Source organism: Eleginops maclovinus, chromosome 4 (assembly GCF_036324505.1).
Source record: "Eleginops maclovinus isolate JMC-PN-2008 ecotype Puerto Natales chromosome 4, JC_Emac_rtc_rv5, whole genome shotgun sequence".
Classification (NCBI taxonomy): domain Eukaryota; kingdom Metazoa; phylum Chordata; class Actinopteri; order Perciformes; family Eleginopidae; genus Eleginops; species Eleginops maclovinus.
This window is the reverse complement of record NC_086352.1, coordinates 9,485,591-9,503,760: the sequence shown is the minus strand read 5'-3', so window position 1 is coordinate 9,503,760 and position 18,170 is coordinate 9,485,591. Positions and strand designations below refer to the sequence as shown.

Genomic DNA, 18,170 nt, shown 5'->3' with positions numbered 1-18,170 from the left:
ATGTGCTGTAACATGGAAATGGGCCTTCAGGAAACCAGTCGCTGATGTTGTTTTGGCTTAAAGAACATACCTCACATCTAGTGAGTGGCCGAGCCCTTCGTATATTTTTCTGAATGTTGCCCTCACTGAAAAAAGTTTGGACACCGCTGCTTTACATTAAAGTTCAATATTGTGCCACGGACATTATGCACTGTTATATTTTGGTCACTTTAAATGCATTAATTGGAAGCACAAATATGTAGAATACAGAACAGCGTTGATGAACACAGCAAAAAAAAAAAGCTTTTACATAAATTCAAAAAGGAACAGCTCTGATCTAATTCTGAAACTGAATTATATTATGTGTAAGTCTAAGCACTGCTTTCCACCTCCTTAGTCACTTAATGTGTTCCTCACATGTGCGTTATCCCCTTTTCACCCATCTTCCAAGGAACTGCAGCAACACATCATTTGGATCCAAATCGCATCATTTCCAGTACATTAATTCTCTGAAATCTCATGTACAGTAAGGCAGTAACATTTTACAACATTTGCTAATAATTGGCTGTCTCACTTAAAATTATACAAGTTGACTTTTTACTTCATATTTCTATTTCTCTAGGAACAAGCGGGTTCAGCCTGCTCAATATTCTCAAAGTTAACTCAATATCTAGTCTTACTGCAATTAGCTGTGTGCTTTTTTTCCACAGCAGTCCTGCAGCTCCAGTGAGTCAAAGGCAGGTCTCCTGAGAAAGACGATGAAAACTGGAAATGGGGTGTAAGTACCTCCATGAGAGATTTAATTATCCCCATTAAATATTCAATGATCAATATAATTTGTTTTAGCCGATCAATAGGTGGCAAGGCCCGAGAAGGACAATGTGCATAAGTTGCTATTTGCATTTCAAAGCAGGTGTCACGTGGCCCCATTGGAAATCCATACCATTTTGTTAGGCTGTATTTCATATTTAGCTGCTTTATCCCCTTATCACTGACTGCTATTGATTCCCTTCCCTTTATTTACTGCCTACAAACTGCCTTAGGTTTAAAATGTCAAAATGTTTTTAGGGAATCCGATATACCTCTATCGTCCTTCCTCATCTCATAGCTCTCTCTCTCTCTTTAATTCCCTTGTCTCTCTCTTTCCCCTCTCTCCCTCCCTCCCTCTCTCACTACCCCTCTCAGTAGAGTTGGAAATTAAACCCTGTCATCTTCCCACCCACCGTACAGATCTCTGCTCACTCGGGTGTGAATCTGCACATTATTCAAATAAATATCTCAGAGGTGCCAGGGGAATACTCCGAGCCACATCAAAGACCCCCCCCCCACCCCCCCAACACTTCAATGTTGCTTCTTCTTGCTGGAGTCCTATTTTGTTTACCTGAACCGGCTCTAATGGCTTGTTTTTCGCAGCAAATTCCACATGTTCAAAAGTAACATTTAGCCAAGTTCAAGTGCCAGATGTTCAGGTCTCACCTATAGGCTTTGATTGTTCTGTGAAGTTTTTGTCACAGTCTTTCATGTGTCTCTTAACCCTGCATCATGTATGATTTCTCTCTCTAGCTTTGTGCCCTCTTTCTTATTGCTTGCTGTTTATTCTCTGCCACCCCTCCCCACCAGTTCTACGGATTCACCTAGTTGGTTTCCCCAGGTGGGTTGTTGTGTTAAGATGCCTAGCAGGCAGTGTGTACAGGGAATGAGCCCTCACCAGAAAGAAACACTTTTGATCGAGAGCAATGCAAACACAACACAAAAGGACACGATACAAGTTATACTTACATTTAACTCATACATTTTAATGTCTGTTAGGTAATAAAATCCAGATGCAGTATAATCATGGGGCTAGTAAAACACATTTTATGTTACTTATTATTGTAAATATAGTAAAGAAAATGACACATATTGAATGTGCCGTACAGTAAATCAGAAATGTGTCTGCCATACAAAATAAAAGTAGCTAATGAACATATGACTTTGGATTATAGCGCAAGTGTGACAAGCTTTAAGCGGAAACATCTTAAGAGACCACTAAAACATTGATGACCAGCATGCTGCTAAAACAGCTAAGGAAGTGCTGTGTGTATTATTGCATACATTTTGAGCCCCATCCATTATGAAATGCAAAACAGAAGCTGGATCATACATGTAGCACGCTCCTCTCTGTGAGCAGGCCTATCCTATTTATCAGTGCAGCTCTCAGCCAGGAGAGCACAGAGGTCAGGGAGTTAACCTTCAGAGGCCAGAGAGCTGCATGAAGCATCATCAGTGCCATCAGGATACATGGCCTCAGCGCTGCAGCACAGCTGGGGGAAAGAAGGTCTGGATGGACTGAATGGATGTGTATGTGTGCATGCGTTGGCTTGCACATCTGTAGTTTCCTAGGTGCATCTGTGTTGGTAGTGTGTATTTTAGGGTCATGAATGATGTTTCAAATGTAGCTAGCAATAAACTCAAAGGCAGAAGGAGAGACATGCTTTGCTTGTAGAGTAGAATATGTGAGCAGTTTGCGCTGATACAGGCTATAATGCAACATATGTTTTTTAGGAATCATTTAAAAAAGTGTTTTAGTTTATCATGCACATATTATATTTATACACCATATTGCAATAAGAAAAATACTATTATGAAGTATAATAAATGATCAACACTTTTTTCAAACAAGTGTCAAAACATTACAGATCATTTACAAACATTATTACACATAATAAGTATGTGTAATAATGTTTGTAAATTGTTTTTAACAGCAGTGTTTTGTTTTCTACTCCTTTATATATAAAGGAAAATGTAAGTAATATTACCACAACATTGTTTCATCTATACTTGAGACGCTATCGACTGGTGCATTTTGCCCATGTGACTAATGCTCCACCTGCCATTGGAGGAGCGGATCTCACGCGCTGTAAAACAGAGATTGTCTGACGTCAGTATCTTGATGAACGCATGCGCAAAGTTAAAAAATGTCAACGCAAGAGCAAAACGGCGCGACACTTCTGTGTACAAACTACAAGTAAGATGTCATTTTTTGCCATATGAACTTTTGAGTGGGTATTTTCAGGGGTGACATTACTAACTCAGCTAGCTAACTACCCCACAAACATAGCTAACTACATTTAATTTCCGAAATGACTTGGTCTAGGTCTAATTTAGCAAGCTAGCCTTCATTTCCATACACTAATGGTGCACGGGTATTTTTTGCCTTGCTTGATATATTTAATTTACCAAGCAAGCCTGCACTACCCTCATTGCCACACACTAATAGTACAAAATGATTGTTTTTAGCCGGACTTGCTTGGTTAAGCTTAGCAAGCTAGTCTGCATTTCAGTACACTAATGCTATTGTTTTTAGCCATGTTTGCTAGGTTTAGTTTAGCAAGCTAGCCCGCGCATCAGTACACCTATGCTAACTTTTTTGAATGTCGACAACCAACATCATACATTTAATTAATGTGACTATCTAAGTCGACGTATTTAACTTGAATACATCTGTATGTCTTAACAAATTGTCTGTCTGTCTGTCTGGCCATCCGTCCGTCCGTCCGTCTATCCCTGTATGTATATCTGAGGTCTTTTCAATGCCCTAAATTTCCTTGATCCACACTCCTGCTCCTCCAAAATGCACTGTGTCCACGTGATTATACACGTTTGAAGACATCACTCAGGATAGGGCCGGGACACTTCAGCTTGTGTGTTTAAATTGCTCCCAGTGGTATCCTCAATCTGGGTGGAAATCAATATGGCTTTTACTGTCACATTGGAGGGGCGGGGACCATGTATTGATGTTCAGATGTCATTTCAGGGGGATTTGATGTTTCTGTCCCCTCTTCAGTGAGGAGATGGCACGATAGATCAACTGATGGTGTCTGCTTGCTTTCTCCTGGGTTTTACTGGAGCCTGGCGTTGTTTAGAGTGAAATCTCAGATGTTGAGTTAGAACGTGTGGAGCTTACAAAGGAAAAACAAGAGGAAAAGATTTAGGAAAAGATGCCATTGATTGTTTTTTATCAGGAAAGCTGTTTGAATTAAAGCCGGATATCTTAATAGGGTTATCATCGTAAGCTCCTAACCCGCTCTGAACACACACACAGGCATTTTATCCATTCAGTTGTCCATAGACAATGTTGTGTTTCAATGCACCGTTTCTGCTCCGACTAGCAAATAGAACTGTTATGGTTTTATTTTGTTTAAGTATTGTAAATATCTTTTATACACTATTCAATTTCTGTAAAGTGATGGGATTGATGAAGTACAGTATATTTGAATGCAGTTTAGTAGTACAGTAGTAGCCCTTGGAGAATTGGTGAACCACAGTGCATATGAAGGTGTTGGGGTCATGGAGGGTTATACATAAACATGCATTGTATAGAAATGTGGAGTAACATGAGAAAGCATGATATTAAGTCATATTTATTTCTCAATTTAGTTTTTCTTTTTATAGATAACACCCCTACATGTAGACCATGTTTTCCCTGTGAATACATTATATTTAATTAGTTAAATTTGTGTTTGTTTTGCCTTGTTTAGGATTAAATGGCAGTAGAAGAAGGAGCCACAGTGAGCAGTTGAAGAGCGACATGGGCTTATTGCAGTTTGGGTGAACTAGAATCTGCAACATGTCATCCAGGTAAGCAACATATTTTACTGTGGCACTCCTGTCAATCATGCTAGGCCTCAATCATATTTTTTTATCATGATTGCTGGTGGTATGCACTGCCAGCTCATCACAACTGTATAGTAATTTGATAGCTGCTCGACACATGGAAGCGATGCATGACAGATGTTTAACCTGTCAGTTGTTATATATATATTATATATATATATATGTATTACATTTTTTGTAATTTACCTAGCAACAGGTGACAGAGCCTGTCTTTGCCTTGCCACTGCAACAGAACGCCTTCTTAATTTGTTTCTTGAAGTTTTGTGTGAGTTATTTACATTGTGAGTTTATGATTTAGATGTTTTATCAGCTTCCTCATCGTCTTTCATTGACCCCTTTTAATATGGAGCTTGCTTTATGTTTCTGTGTTTACTACTGTTAAACACCCCCATCATCTCTTTCACACAACTCGTTCGTATATCTAAGATTAAGCTTTCTCATCAGTCCCCATCCCTCTCTGTTCCTGTCCCACTGTTTCTCTCTAAAGAGTCTTGCCTCCTTCCTGACAGCCCATGAGCCCTAGAGTCACATTTCAGGCCTGGCTGCTACTTAAAGGCCCATAATCTGCTTGGCGAATGGCTACAGTGTGCAGGCCTGAACGGAAGCAAATTATTCGCTTTAAGGACTCCTGCTGCTGTGGGACCTGGGGCTAGTGGCTGGTGCCGTTAACGTTAACACACACACACACAGTGTGGAAGCCATCATTATTTATTTAACCCGTTAAGTGTTTAAAGTGGAAGGAGTCCACGGGGACACAGCTTGGTTGATGAAATTATTCCACACTATATATATATATATATATATATATGGTTAACTCCTTTAGGGAGAGGAGCAAGAGAACATAGAAAGATGAAGCTTACCTACATTTCCAGACGCAGGGCCTGATCACATGATAACAGACGAACGGTGCTTGGCCGACACGGGTTTTACATACCTCATAACATGGGAGGAAGTCACTGTGATAATGGAAATGTTTCCTGAGCTGTGTTAGAAATGGTGTCAGACAAAAATAATATGCATAGGTGTTTGCTGTTGTGTCTGACAAAGTGTTACCAATTGGCAGCTTCACATAATGCCACTACAACTAACCTGAGTTGTTTAGCAAGCGTTGGCTGAGGATAAATATCTTCTAGCATCACAATGTCACTGGCAACCCTGATTCTCCTTGAAGCACTGTGTGTGTGTGTGTGTGTGTGTGTGTGTGTGTGTGTGTGTGTGTGTGTGTGTGTGTGTGTGTGTGTGTGTGTGTGTGTGTAACTGTGTCCAGGTGCATCTGTTTGATCACAGTAATAGACAGAAGGGATGGCATATTTGTTTTCTCTGTGTGTGTTGAATAAGGAGCCCCGGCATTAATAAGTAATCACTGGATGTTGGCCCTCCCATAACATGTTGGACCAGCAGCACTTGCCCCCAGTAATGACACCATTACAGGGCCGAAGTAGCCAGTTGAGGGGTTTACCTCTGGGAATCTCTTCTCTGTCTACACTGTGGCTCAACTCCTGGTCATATAGGCTGGGAGATTGTAGTGTTGGACCATCAGTACACTAATGTTTTCCTTTACGCAATAATACCCATCAGAGATACACAGAAAAACAAATTACAATCCTCAGATATGATTCATTAATGTTTAGTTGCATAACCCAAAGAGCTCACCGGTGTCTAAACGCATGTGGGGGAAAAAAAGGCATTATTCGAATGCACTCAACAATTCAGGGAACGTTGTGGGAGTAAGTCATTTGTTACAACACAAGGAGAAATTGAGCTACTATTTATTAGATAATATAAACTATGGTGATGGCAAGTAGAGACAGAGAGAGGGATAGAAAGAGAGAGAGAGAGGGGGGGGGGGGCTGAACAGATTGAATGGCTAATGAAATGGGTACCTCCAGGCCTGAATAAATTCTCTGGTCTGGCGATCCCCCAGGATGCTGGCCTCCCAGGGAGATTAATGACCACTGGGCCATGGTATAATGAAGTAGTTTGCCTTGGCAATGTGCTTGTGAATTCATCACATTGTCCACAAGTGGGCTGGCCGAGCACAACATCTTTATAAATCCCCCTCTATCTTCTCTCCTGCCGCTGATTTATGGTTCCGCCACCCCCAAATGGTTTGGCCCCTCTCACCAGACCCCGCCCTGGCTGACCATCGCCATCCTGCCGAAATCCAGGTCACCGCACTGATGGGGAAGAAATGGGAGGCTAATCAGATAATGGGAGGTGGAAATGGGCGAGAGTGAGTCTGAACCCTCCATCTCTCAACTCCTCCTCTGCCTGTCTCCATTCTTTTTGTATCACTCTCTTGCACATAGTCTTGAATGAATTGATTAATTCTGTCTTCCGTCTGCGTCTTACCCTTAACCTTAGAAGTGATCAAAAGAATTTGAACATACACGGATACCAGAGAGGGAATATTGCCACAGAACAGGGGGGAGGGGGGGGGGTGGTGGTGTGTGTGTGTGTGTGTGTGTGTGTGTGTGTGTGACATGAACATCTATAATCCACAGTGGTATAGTGCAAGGCAACAGATTCCCCTTTGGTCTTAATAAGGAAAACAATGATCATAATGATCCTCAAATTAAAACTTTTTACAGCTGAACTCATTTCGGCATGTAATGGATGCTGTGCACACCTAATTGTTAATAAATGTTGGATATCTCGAGTGAATATCTTCGTCCTAAACGTTCCCACCACAGGCCGGCGTTTGTTACAGTTCTGTGCCCCCTGCTGCTGAGACATTGCCAGCCTGGTAATGGCTGAGGACTGATGGGACTCAGTGTTGCACAACTCTGTCAGCCTCATAAAGCCTGTCTGCCTGATAACTGCAGCTCCATATGGAATAGTAAAGGGAAATGAAAGGAGAACAATAAAGCATATTGAGGGATATTTAGATTAAAATGCATTTAATTGGGTTCCTATCTTAACGCATTTGAGATGTCTTCTCAGGTTGTTCTTCGTTCTGCGAGCGCTTTACTTAAGCTAAATAATGCCCCTGTCATAGTGTGTAGTCTAACCTAGTAAAGATTATTAATGAGTGCAATAAATCCAAATTGCATAATAGGAAGTTATGAAAAAAGGGAATGTCAGAGTTAGGCCTAATGAGTATTTAGTTTGTTTACCAAGAGCAATTGTCACCCTGTGCCATGTGTACTTGGTAATTGTCAAAGGCTTTACATCCCCATTCTTTTCTCAAGAAAGCTTATCTTAATCTACAGTGTCTTATTTTTCTTGGAAAGGGATGGATGAGTCGAGTAATTGTACAGTTGACATCGGCTTAGACAACATCATCCCCTTAGTCCCCAGCTAATCCTACAGAGTGATAACAATAATGAGAAAAAAGAAAGGAGATATATATTTATTTTTTACAAAAGAAGATATGGAGTTTAATTTGTAATTAGCTGCAGAGGTCAAAGACTCGATTCACCATCTGAAGGTTATCCTCCCTTATTTCTCTCCCCTCTCTTCTTCATTTCCCTTTTGCCTCTCAGGATTCAACCTTTGAATCAGATTATGACCTTGTTGTGACGAAGTCAAGTGTTAATTGTATTCGTGTGTGTGTGTTTGTTTGTGTGTGTGCTTAAAGAAGATCAGTGAATAAAAACGGGGATATTTCCCTGATGATTGCTCGACAGTTTGAAAAGGAAAGGTGTGCAGTTGTGAGCGGTTGTCGGTGTGTGCGCTTGTTTGGCGATTGGAAGTGTAATTTATTTTAGGGGGGTTTTGACCCTGGACCCCCATCCACCCCCCCACTCCATCTGCCCTGCATCAGACAGCTCTGTGTAGCCCCTCGAGGGCTCTGAAGTAGCAGAGTTGCCCTCTTTGCCCGTATGTGTTTGTGTTAGTCCATGTGTGGAAAATCAGACCTTTTTGCTTGTGTGTGTAAATGTGTGTGTGTTAACGTGGGCGTCTGTGCTAGTATTGATCCCCCCCTCCTTCCTTATAATGAAGTGGAACTACAGCTCCATTACGAGCTGCTCCGCCATTGGCTGGAGGTAATATGAAATTAGCTAGCGTGCCGTGAGCCTGTCAGTATTGATTTCACTACCCAGATTACTTGTTACAAAAGAATAGAGCTGTCTGTGGCATAATTGAACAAGTTAACTCCTTGTCTCATAAAATGTAGGCCTGTATTGATTGTTACAGGGAGGGCTCGGTGATATGCAGAGAGAAAGTAAGTTGTACGGGTGTTAACTGTGAAGAGGTGCTGATGCTTTCTTTTCTTCCCCCACAGTGTCACCCTGACACGTGGATCGAGGCGTTTCTTGCTGAGTCGCAGGACGGCGGACAGCAAATGAGTTGTGTTCCATCAGCTTTACGTTACAACACACATTCCTCGTTTTCGCTCCGTCTGTCATTTTTCATTTCATTTGCCTCGAGATTTGCCTCGGTCCTGCTTTCAATTTATTACCATGTGTAAAAGTTGTCAGAAGTTGACATTGTCAGAGCAGATTTCCTTTTATCGCGAGTGGCCTGTTTGTAAGTAGAGCAGCAATTGCTGGAGTTGTGATGAGGAGTGACGATGATGGCAGCAGAAGCCTCTCTATCTCAGTTTTTTTTGCTCCGCTGTTGAACTGGAGCACGCTAGTCCTGTCTAATCACACTTGGCAGATTTGTGCCATGGAAAGTGAGGTGTTTAACAAGTGTCCCAGGCCATTAATTAAGCGCCTCTTTAGGATAAAAAGAGAAGGAAGTGTGTTAAATAATTTACACAAGCTAAAGGCACCTAGAACAGCTTTGCCCACAGAGAGGAGAAAAAAAGGCTGTGGTCTCTGGACTGTATAAATGGGTGAAGCCAAATAGATGGATTCACAAACGCCCATATGCACACAAGAGATACACACTCCCCCAAAGCTGCAGTGTAATGAGCCTTTTGCCTGTTAACCCTAGCTAGCTAACTCTCAAGCAAGGTGCACCAACATGCCTCTGCTGAGGGCATAATACTTATCTTTGGTAATTAGAAAATGGGGCTCAGTCAACAATAAAAACGGAGAGTTCATTCAGACAAATTTCCCATAATTGTTCATTGAACAGCTCAGGAAACAGAGGGCTTCTTTGACCGCGTTTGGGGCAAAGGAGGGGGTGATAAATTGTTTGATGTGCGAATGACGATGTTGTCCCTAAAACAGACATGGAAGGTACAGCGTTTCCCCCCCGCCGACAGGGTGAGGGATTAATGAAATGCTCTTCCACGCGCCGACTTCCTGCACTCCACTGCTGAGTGATAAGTAGCTAACCAACGAAGCCTGTAATTACAATCTTACAGAAACCGGCCTGATCTGTATATAAATCTCACCATCCAATTACAAGATGTAATAATTCTGCACTCAGGCTGGTAATGAGGTCTAATACTGGCGCATGTGATAATCCCCTCTGGATGCGGGCTTGATCAGATGTTGGCTTTGTAATTAGACTGGCAGAAAATCATTATTTCGTGTTCGGGAAAAAATGAGGTTGGTGGGAAGTTAATTTTCTCCCCATTCTCTGAAGCGTAGACAAGAATTTAATGATTTAATCATGATTGTTAGCTATTTTGCAATCAATTTGTAATGATTGTGTCGCTACAGAGGCTTTCGGGGAGAAGGGCCTGTAATGATTGAAGGTGTCATTGATACGGCATGGCCCTGTCAATAGATCTATGCAGTGCTGATACTGTGGACGAGTGGGGGTACATAGGGATGCATATGAGTGAATGTGTGCATGTACTGGCATGTGTTTTTGTTTTTTTGTATTTTGTTGTAATGTAAGAATCAACCGTAGGCGATCTGATAACAGCCACCCTTAATTGTTTAACAAGGCTGAGCTGAAGAATATTTCTCTGGGTGTCAGCAGCAAAAATAAGCAATTTCAGGAGGAGCGTGAATAGGAAACGTACAAGTAACAACAAGTACAATTTTTGACGGATAATATATATGTGGTTAATAGATTATTAGCAAATAAGTTGGTTAATATTGGTATTATTGTTAATTTTCGATGTTAATGACGCCCGTCAATGCTTGGTGTGGACTGGGGTTGCCACTCAATACACGCTTTAGAACAAAAGTGTATTTGGATACCTTAAGGTTACTGGTAATTAATTTTTACACTGCTTTCTCTGCAATCATGCAAAATATGTTTCTTGAAGTAGAAAAAGGTTAAGAAACATTTTCTGAGGTTTAATGGTTGGGCCCCTTACATTATGTGACTTGGAGAGATAGATGTGTTAGGACCTTGTCTTGAAGGTGTTGCAATCATTTTGGTCTGAATACTTAGAATATCATGTTTGCTTTCAGTGCACTTCTCCTTACAAGTGTTAGGAAAAAGAAAACCAAAGAAAGAATTGTAGTTCCTAACCTGTTAACGGTTAATCCTCATATAGATGTTTTTAATTGTAGTCGTACTACCTCTATCTCTCCTTCAATGATAATTACTAACTTAGCTTGAACCAGGATGAACTCCTTAGCATTTATGTTGTATGTCTCAATCAGTGTGATTATCCCATTTCTCCAGGTTGTGCGGATCATTTGGTAAGTTGTAGCATAACAATAATTATACAGTTTGAACAGAGTGATGGTAAAACTATTGCGCAACTTCTCAGTTAAAATGTTCAGTCAGTGCTGCAATGCAGTTCTCCAGAGGTCCACACTGTATTACCAGCTTCTGCTACTGTAGCTCTACGCAGTGTTTGATTTGAATAGCCCCTGTTTGATCATCTGGAGCTACTTAGTTTACCGGAGCATCCACCATGCAGTAGATTTAGGCAGTCCTGTTGGTTTGGTCTTAGCTCATCTCTCCCCTAATCTCCTGGCGATTGCAGCTGAATACTTTATTGATAGGGAATCGACTCCAGTCCTCCGAGCCGATTTCTATAATTGATACTGTTTGAAGTGAGTCCCAGAAGGCTGAGCATTCAAAGGGTGGCTGCTGTTTTGATCAATTATATTAAAGTGCAAACTTTAAACAATCTGGATTGAGTCAATACCGCCTTCTGCCTACTTTCCTTCAGCTGTTTTAAGGCAGTTCTCAGTGTCATAATCACACAAATTAAGGGCGTTGATTCACATAGCAGGGGTTAATGTTATGCTACATATCTTATCATGTAAAAGTATTACTGTTATATTGTAGTTGATATTTTTTGGCCCTGGTATTTTATTTATGTATTGTCTTGTTTCAAGCCATTGCTAGATTTGAGGTGTTTCAGACTTGGGTATGATAACAGTATACTTATTATTAAATGGAAACAATAGGTTTATTTCAGTGTTGTTGCTGTTAGGATTGATAGTGTGACATTTTTGTAAGTTTTGGTACAAAAACATCTAAATTAAATAAGGGTTTCCCAGTGTTTATACTTTTCCCCAGCTTTTATGGTTAGCCCTCATCCTCGGTGCCCGGCCTCGCACCTCCAATTTCCACCTCTGCCCGGCTGAAGGCTCCTCAGAGACGCTTGGCTGGAGCTCTGGGCCACTGGGCCTTTGGACCTCCGAGTCCTCCACTTCTGTGCTTTGGATAGAAAAAGAGGGAGCTGCTATATTCAATCCTGCCCATTCTCTGCCCCAGTCCGCCTCACCGTACACTCCCACCTGCTCGATACCTCAGAAGAGCTTTCAAGTGCTCTTTGAAAGAAAAAAAAAAAAAGCAGAAAGGGAAGAAATCAGACCGTGCTCTTCCAGGCGCTCAATAGCAGGGCACTAGCCTCTTTCAGCTCCCATGACACCACTCTCCCCCCCCCTCTTCTCAGTTCTAGGGTGTTTCAATTTATTTTTCTGTTCTTTTTTTCTTCTCCCCTTCTATCTTCTGTCTCTTACAACCTTGTATTCCCCCTGACTGCGTTCTTGTCTCAGGCTCTCAGTATTCTTTCTTAGTGCTAGAGCTGCATTAGCCATGAATCAGGACACTTGTTTCGCTGCCTCCAAACAGAAATGTGTGTTTATGGAATTATAGTAGAACAGTTACCTTTGGTATTTGGCTTGGGAGTATATGGAATGAAAAATCAATACATCACCTCAGTATATTACAGTTTTCATTTTGGCAGTTGATGGGGAATAAACACCTGCATGGAGTAAATCTTCTACTGCCCACTGTTCAACATAGCATAGGAGCAAATGCGGAAGTCAAATAAATATTGCTGTAAGGCTATAAAGATAATTAGTCATGTCTCATCTTTTCCCCTCCCTTGCAATTAAATGCGACCCCTTTATGTTTAATAGATGCCAGCATAAACTCCCTTACTCCTAAACATCTTCTAGATGTCGGACAGGAAGTGTATTGTAAACTAATTGCTCCATATTGGTCGACGGGCACTAGATATTATATAATATAATATTTGCGATATTGATGTTATTATTGTGTGAGTAATGATACACACATGTACTATAGGAGTTTATGAATGTACACTGTCAAAACTAATTCCCTTCCTGTAACATCTTAACAGTTATAAAGTCGAGACGGTGCTTGGGAAAGCTGTGATTTGAAGACATAAGCCTCGGGCTCCTCATTCCACTCTGCTTCTGAACTCCCCTCATGCTCCCTGATACCGAGACACATTATAGAGTCTCTCCCTGTAGCTCTCCTCTTATCTTCGCCTGCTATAAAACTATCTCAGAGAAATAGGACGGCGTTAAGGTTTGAAGTAATCTGTTTCTTTTCATTCTTCCATGAAACATATGCCTACTTTGTAACAAGGGGGAAAACTAATTATAGACTTGTACAGGAAAGATAATACAGTTGTAGTGATTGCTTTGTCCCAGTGCTGGGGTTGTGTCTCGACAGTGTATGTGTACTGTAATGATGGCTTTATCTAGCTCCAATACTCCTTTACAAACCTACAAAGCCCTGTAATTATGTTAGATGCCCACAGAATGGCAGACACTCTGGGGCAATGGCCATTGTGAGGGAAAGAAGTACCAAAGGTCTATTAAAACTATTTTCCTCTATGATTGTGTTTCGGCACATAGGGCAACGGTATGCTTTACTGGCAGCAGGCATGCATGCAGTACAAACAAAGTCAACACAAATAAATACATGGAGAGGTTTATATGCCAAAGCTCATAGGTCAGATCCTCAGTTTCCACTCAGTCTTTGCAGACTGTTTACACATAGGTGGATGACTTAGAAGCCTGTCATTATGTGTAAAGCTTGAGTTTTATGTTGAAAAATCAAAATACATCAGCTTTAATTATAGCCCATGATCATAACAATAAGGGTAGAGTTTACTATACTTCTTAAAAAAAAAATCCAACTGTCCATGTAGTGTCCTTGCTCTCGAACCTTTTCTCAGTGAGGTAAACACACGTTCTACAACAGCTTTGTTCCATTGCCAATTATCATATAAATGATTATAACTGGCAACACTCCTGGAGTACTTGTTTTGGTATTGATGTAGGTCCAAGAGTACTGTGTCGGTGTGAATGTTTTGAGTGCAGGTATCTGTTGTCCTGCCTCTCATGAGTACCATAATATTATTTGAGTGCACATCCGACGAATGGCTCAAGCTTGCTGTTTTTTTTTCTTCTTCTCTGGACTCGCAGAGCACTCTTTCTTCCCAGAGGTCAAGGACAGACCGAAAAGGTCTGTCTGTGTCTTCCTCACTCTCATCCTTTTCCCTTTTTCTGTCCCACATGTAGCGAGTGAGGCAGTACAGCGTCATCCAGCCGTGAAGTCATTTGGCGGTGAAGAGGAAGAGACGGCCAGCTGAAGGTCAGTCAGGAGCACATCCATGCAGAGAATCATGCCTCCATTAGCAGGGTCTCTGTTTACCGAGGGGGAAACGCCAGGGAGTTGGTGGCATATGCTGCAGCCCCTGGCAGCCTTGTGACCGAGCACTTACCGTAGAGACGATGGGCCCCGGCCTGGTTGGGGGCCCACCCAGAGGCTGTGTCCTGAGGCAACGCTGCCGGGCTGGGATGGACAGTGGGGGTGATTGGCGCGCTAGTTTATCTACCTTTCTCATACCAATCTTAAAGCATTTTTAATTTTTCTGTGATGCCTGTAGGGCTTCAGACAGCATCAGGGGACATTTTCTGGACCATTTCCTTCATCTTCATGCCACAAATCCCTGACCTGTTGGTGTTTTCTGTGCATTGTCTTCTGGAAATATTGATAGTAGTTCAGTAGAAGGAGAGCATGCAACTCGTATACTCGTCCAAAATGTCCCACATGGGCAATAAACGTTGTCTGAAAAGAGGTTTTATTATAGCTGGACTGAGAAGCGTATGATGTATAGTTTTTGAATGCAAAAGGTTAGGGAATTTGGCAGATCATTTGAAAGAAGGAACTGGACGAAGATAAAAGAAAATTAGACTCAGCCGACAGCAGCGATACTTCTTTCTAGAAGCATTTAGTGGGAAATGTTTTATGAACCTGTGAAGTCTGTATCCCAATGTGCTTATGCATATTTAATGACTCAGTTAAGCAATGTCATTGTTGTGTATTATTAATAAGATCGGGGAAACATTTGCAAGCTGCAGTACTTTATGTATTTAACGTCTCCTTGTGGGTTTGTGCAGCCAACAATACCAAACATATAAAAACAATTACAAAGGAAGCAAATAATTATCCCAGGCTGCAATAAAGGGTTTATATGACGGAGGATTCCAGCCTTGTAATTTTGATTGGCCTCGAGTAGTCTTATCAGGATGTCCAATATAGCAAGACTGGGACATGGTCCATGTGTATTAATCTGTGTATTAGCTGTGTTTCCAAACAATCTGCGGTCTCCTGCCCTGGTCTCAAAGTTGGATTGTTGCTTTGCTCTTGTTGACTTTGAGCGGGTAATATTCCACAGTATGGAAGATAGATAATAAGTGTCTTCTTTTTAGCTAGTTCCGAGACAAAAGCTGTCTTCATTAGGACCCCGTTAGACCTTGTTTCACCTGACTGACTGACAGACTGGCCGTGATGAGGCTCCATTAGACTGCTGTACAACTCCCTGCGGACTGCCCATTTACTGAAGGGGCCCTCTTTCTCTCTTCCACTACCTCTCTTGCGCTCGCTTGTTCTGTCTGACCATGCTAACCCCAGGAGCCCCCTTAACCAACGGTGGTTGAGAGCCCAGTCAATCAGACGCAATGATGTTAAACTCCTCTCCAATGAATACCCTTCACCAGTCATCACAGGGATTGTCTCTGTGTGGCGGCTGATTAGGAGTTCATCTCAAGTCGGTTCATCTCAATTTACTGTCCATTTGAAGAGAGGAGCTTTACTATTGCTCTGTCCTCTACAAGATTGCTTTACCTTGGAGCACACAAAACCTGTAATAAGAAAAAAAAAGCCGTACCAACTTTTATACTGCCCTTTTCTAATGGATATGTCTGGAACAGTTCACAAAGCAAAGTCTGTGCATAAAAAGATATGAAAGTGATCATGAGACTGTCCTGGGAAATGTTTACTGAATTATATTTAATCAGGCTAACCTCAGGAGCGGTTTGATTCTGTCGGCTGAGCATGGTTTTCTAATTGCCAACATCAGTTTGGAGGGAAATGGAAGAGGACTTAAAATGTTTATTATGCAAAACACAACTGATACGGTATTTTGTCTGTGAAGAAAACTGTGGTTTCCGCCATTCTATTGCAAACCTGTCATGCCCAGTTTAACTTGCTGCCTACCTATGCAGGTTTTATAAATATACTTTGAAAACTGTGTTTTATTTAAACAATCAAGCCCTATTCAAAGGTTGTTTTTAACTGAATGAGTGGTTGTGACAGAGAGAGCCTGGGTGTGATTGCGAATAAGTAATTATGATTGTATTAGCTATTTTACTGCTACCATCACTCGTGAATCATCTCCGATCACCCGACGGTAGTGGGAAAGCCATGTGTGTGTTCAGTGGGTCTGAACTCTTCAGGTGGACCAGCTTTAGCCTTCTATCCAATTTTGTTCCCGAGGCCAACAGGGGCACACGGCCTAACAGGTTTTCTGGTGGAAACCTTGAACATGTTTACTTAAAATTGCTGCCATGCTTAAAGTTTAGTTCTTGAAAAGGTTATAGTCAAAAACACTTCTATAACAACGATGAACAGAAGCCTACACTTTTGCTCACATGCACACATATACAGTGGTTTCCTTCTCAAGGTAGTGCCAGGACAGAGAGACAGGCGTTGAATTACTGTTTTTGAAATACCTCCTCTTTCAAGGAGAGATGAAAATGGCGTGTATTGCATCAATCTCCATAATGCATTGCTCCCCGTTGCCAGAGGCAAGTGAATGGGGATGGCAGGTTGGACGGTAATCTCAGGAGTATTTCGGTGTAAGGAGGTTAGCGGGCAGAGGATTGGATCACGCCTGGCCATTGGGTTTAGTGTTGAAGGATGTTGCATGCGGTGGTGTCAGCCACTGAGTGCCCATCAAGCCAGACAAGTCAATAAGTCCCCATCACCTCTCATTGGTTAGTGATGCTCTATTGGAGAGACCAAAACCACGTTCACTGCCTCCCCCTCCCCCTCCCCCCTGTCTTCACCTGTCAAGTGATGTACGAGCAGCAGGGAGTCAGCGTCTTCTTATAGCACTCAGCAGTCCAGCCAGCAGCACACACATCGACAGCCTTCAAAACTCTTCCCCTCTAAAGTGTATGATCACTCATTGTGGTGTTATTGCAGGCCTCTCCTGAGCGGTTTGTTATTGTGCCTCACCAGGTCTTCCTGTAGTCCAGCAGCTGTGGTTTGCCAGCAGGATGAATGTAGCTTGCATTCAAACAAACCTAAAAACATTTCACTGCAAACATACCATACTTTACTCACCTTCAGAAGCATGCGGCCTATTGAATTAGTGTAAGGGCTACTATAGTGCAGAGACAAAAGGGATGTACGTTTGCATTTTTTGCTTGGAAACGGCTATAGAATAATTTGGGTTGTCTGGTGAGCACTTACAAGAACCTAATTTAGGAGACTTTAGCTTGCTATGCAAAACAAGTTGACTTTTAGGATACAGTTGAATGATCTTACAAATTTGATTATGTGTGAATTAAAGTACCAAGAAAGCAGTGAACTCTGACTTTACAAAGACTGTATTGGTGGATAGATCAGACGGTTGGCTGTACTTTTGAAGTTTGAAGTCAGAAAAGTAGAAATTTAAAGCTGTATCCATGCTCTCTGTATCTCCCTGGAATAACTTTTTTTTAACATTTCCTCCTCAGATCAGAGAACATGAAATATATGCTGAAGAAAAGAAATATGACCCCTCTCGTTTTCTTCTCTGCTCCCCATCTTTCTCTGTATCTCTCCCTCAGCTCTCGTCTCTAATTTTCTCTACCACCTTTTCCCTTCCACTACTACACTCTGCTTGCCACATGCTATAAGTGAGATAAAAAGGTGGATTCTAGAAAACCTCTCGGACTGCACATGCTTTATTCTCCTTGTGCTTAGTGTGGAATAGTTGAGGAAGAACAGAGATGTAGAGAGAAACAAACATACGGCTGTTATAGTGAAAACAGACTGTGGCCCAAGTACAGCCTTTATGCTTTGTTGTAGTTTTGGGCACTTTGGGACTAAGCTTGTAAGAAACTGTTGGATACCATCTTAATAGGCTTATACCAGAGTCTGTTTTATGTGGGAATAAAAAGCAGTGA

General features: G+C 41.7%; 1 long non-coding RNA gene across 1 annotated transcript in view; it reads left to right on the top strand.

The window, feature by feature from the left end:
* Window positions 1–2,923: 2,923 nt before the first annotated feature.
* Window positions 2,924–18,170, top strand: part of LOC134863868 (uncharacterized) — a 53,865-nt gene continuing 38,618 nt past the window's right edge. The window contains exons 1-3 of the long non-coding RNA XR_010165725.1: window positions 2,924–2,986; window positions 4,500–4,599; window positions 14,232–14,304. This is a non-coding gene — a long non-coding RNA (uncharacterized LOC134863868). The remainder of the gene's footprint in view (window positions 2,987–4,499; window positions 4,600–14,231; window positions 14,305–18,170) is intronic.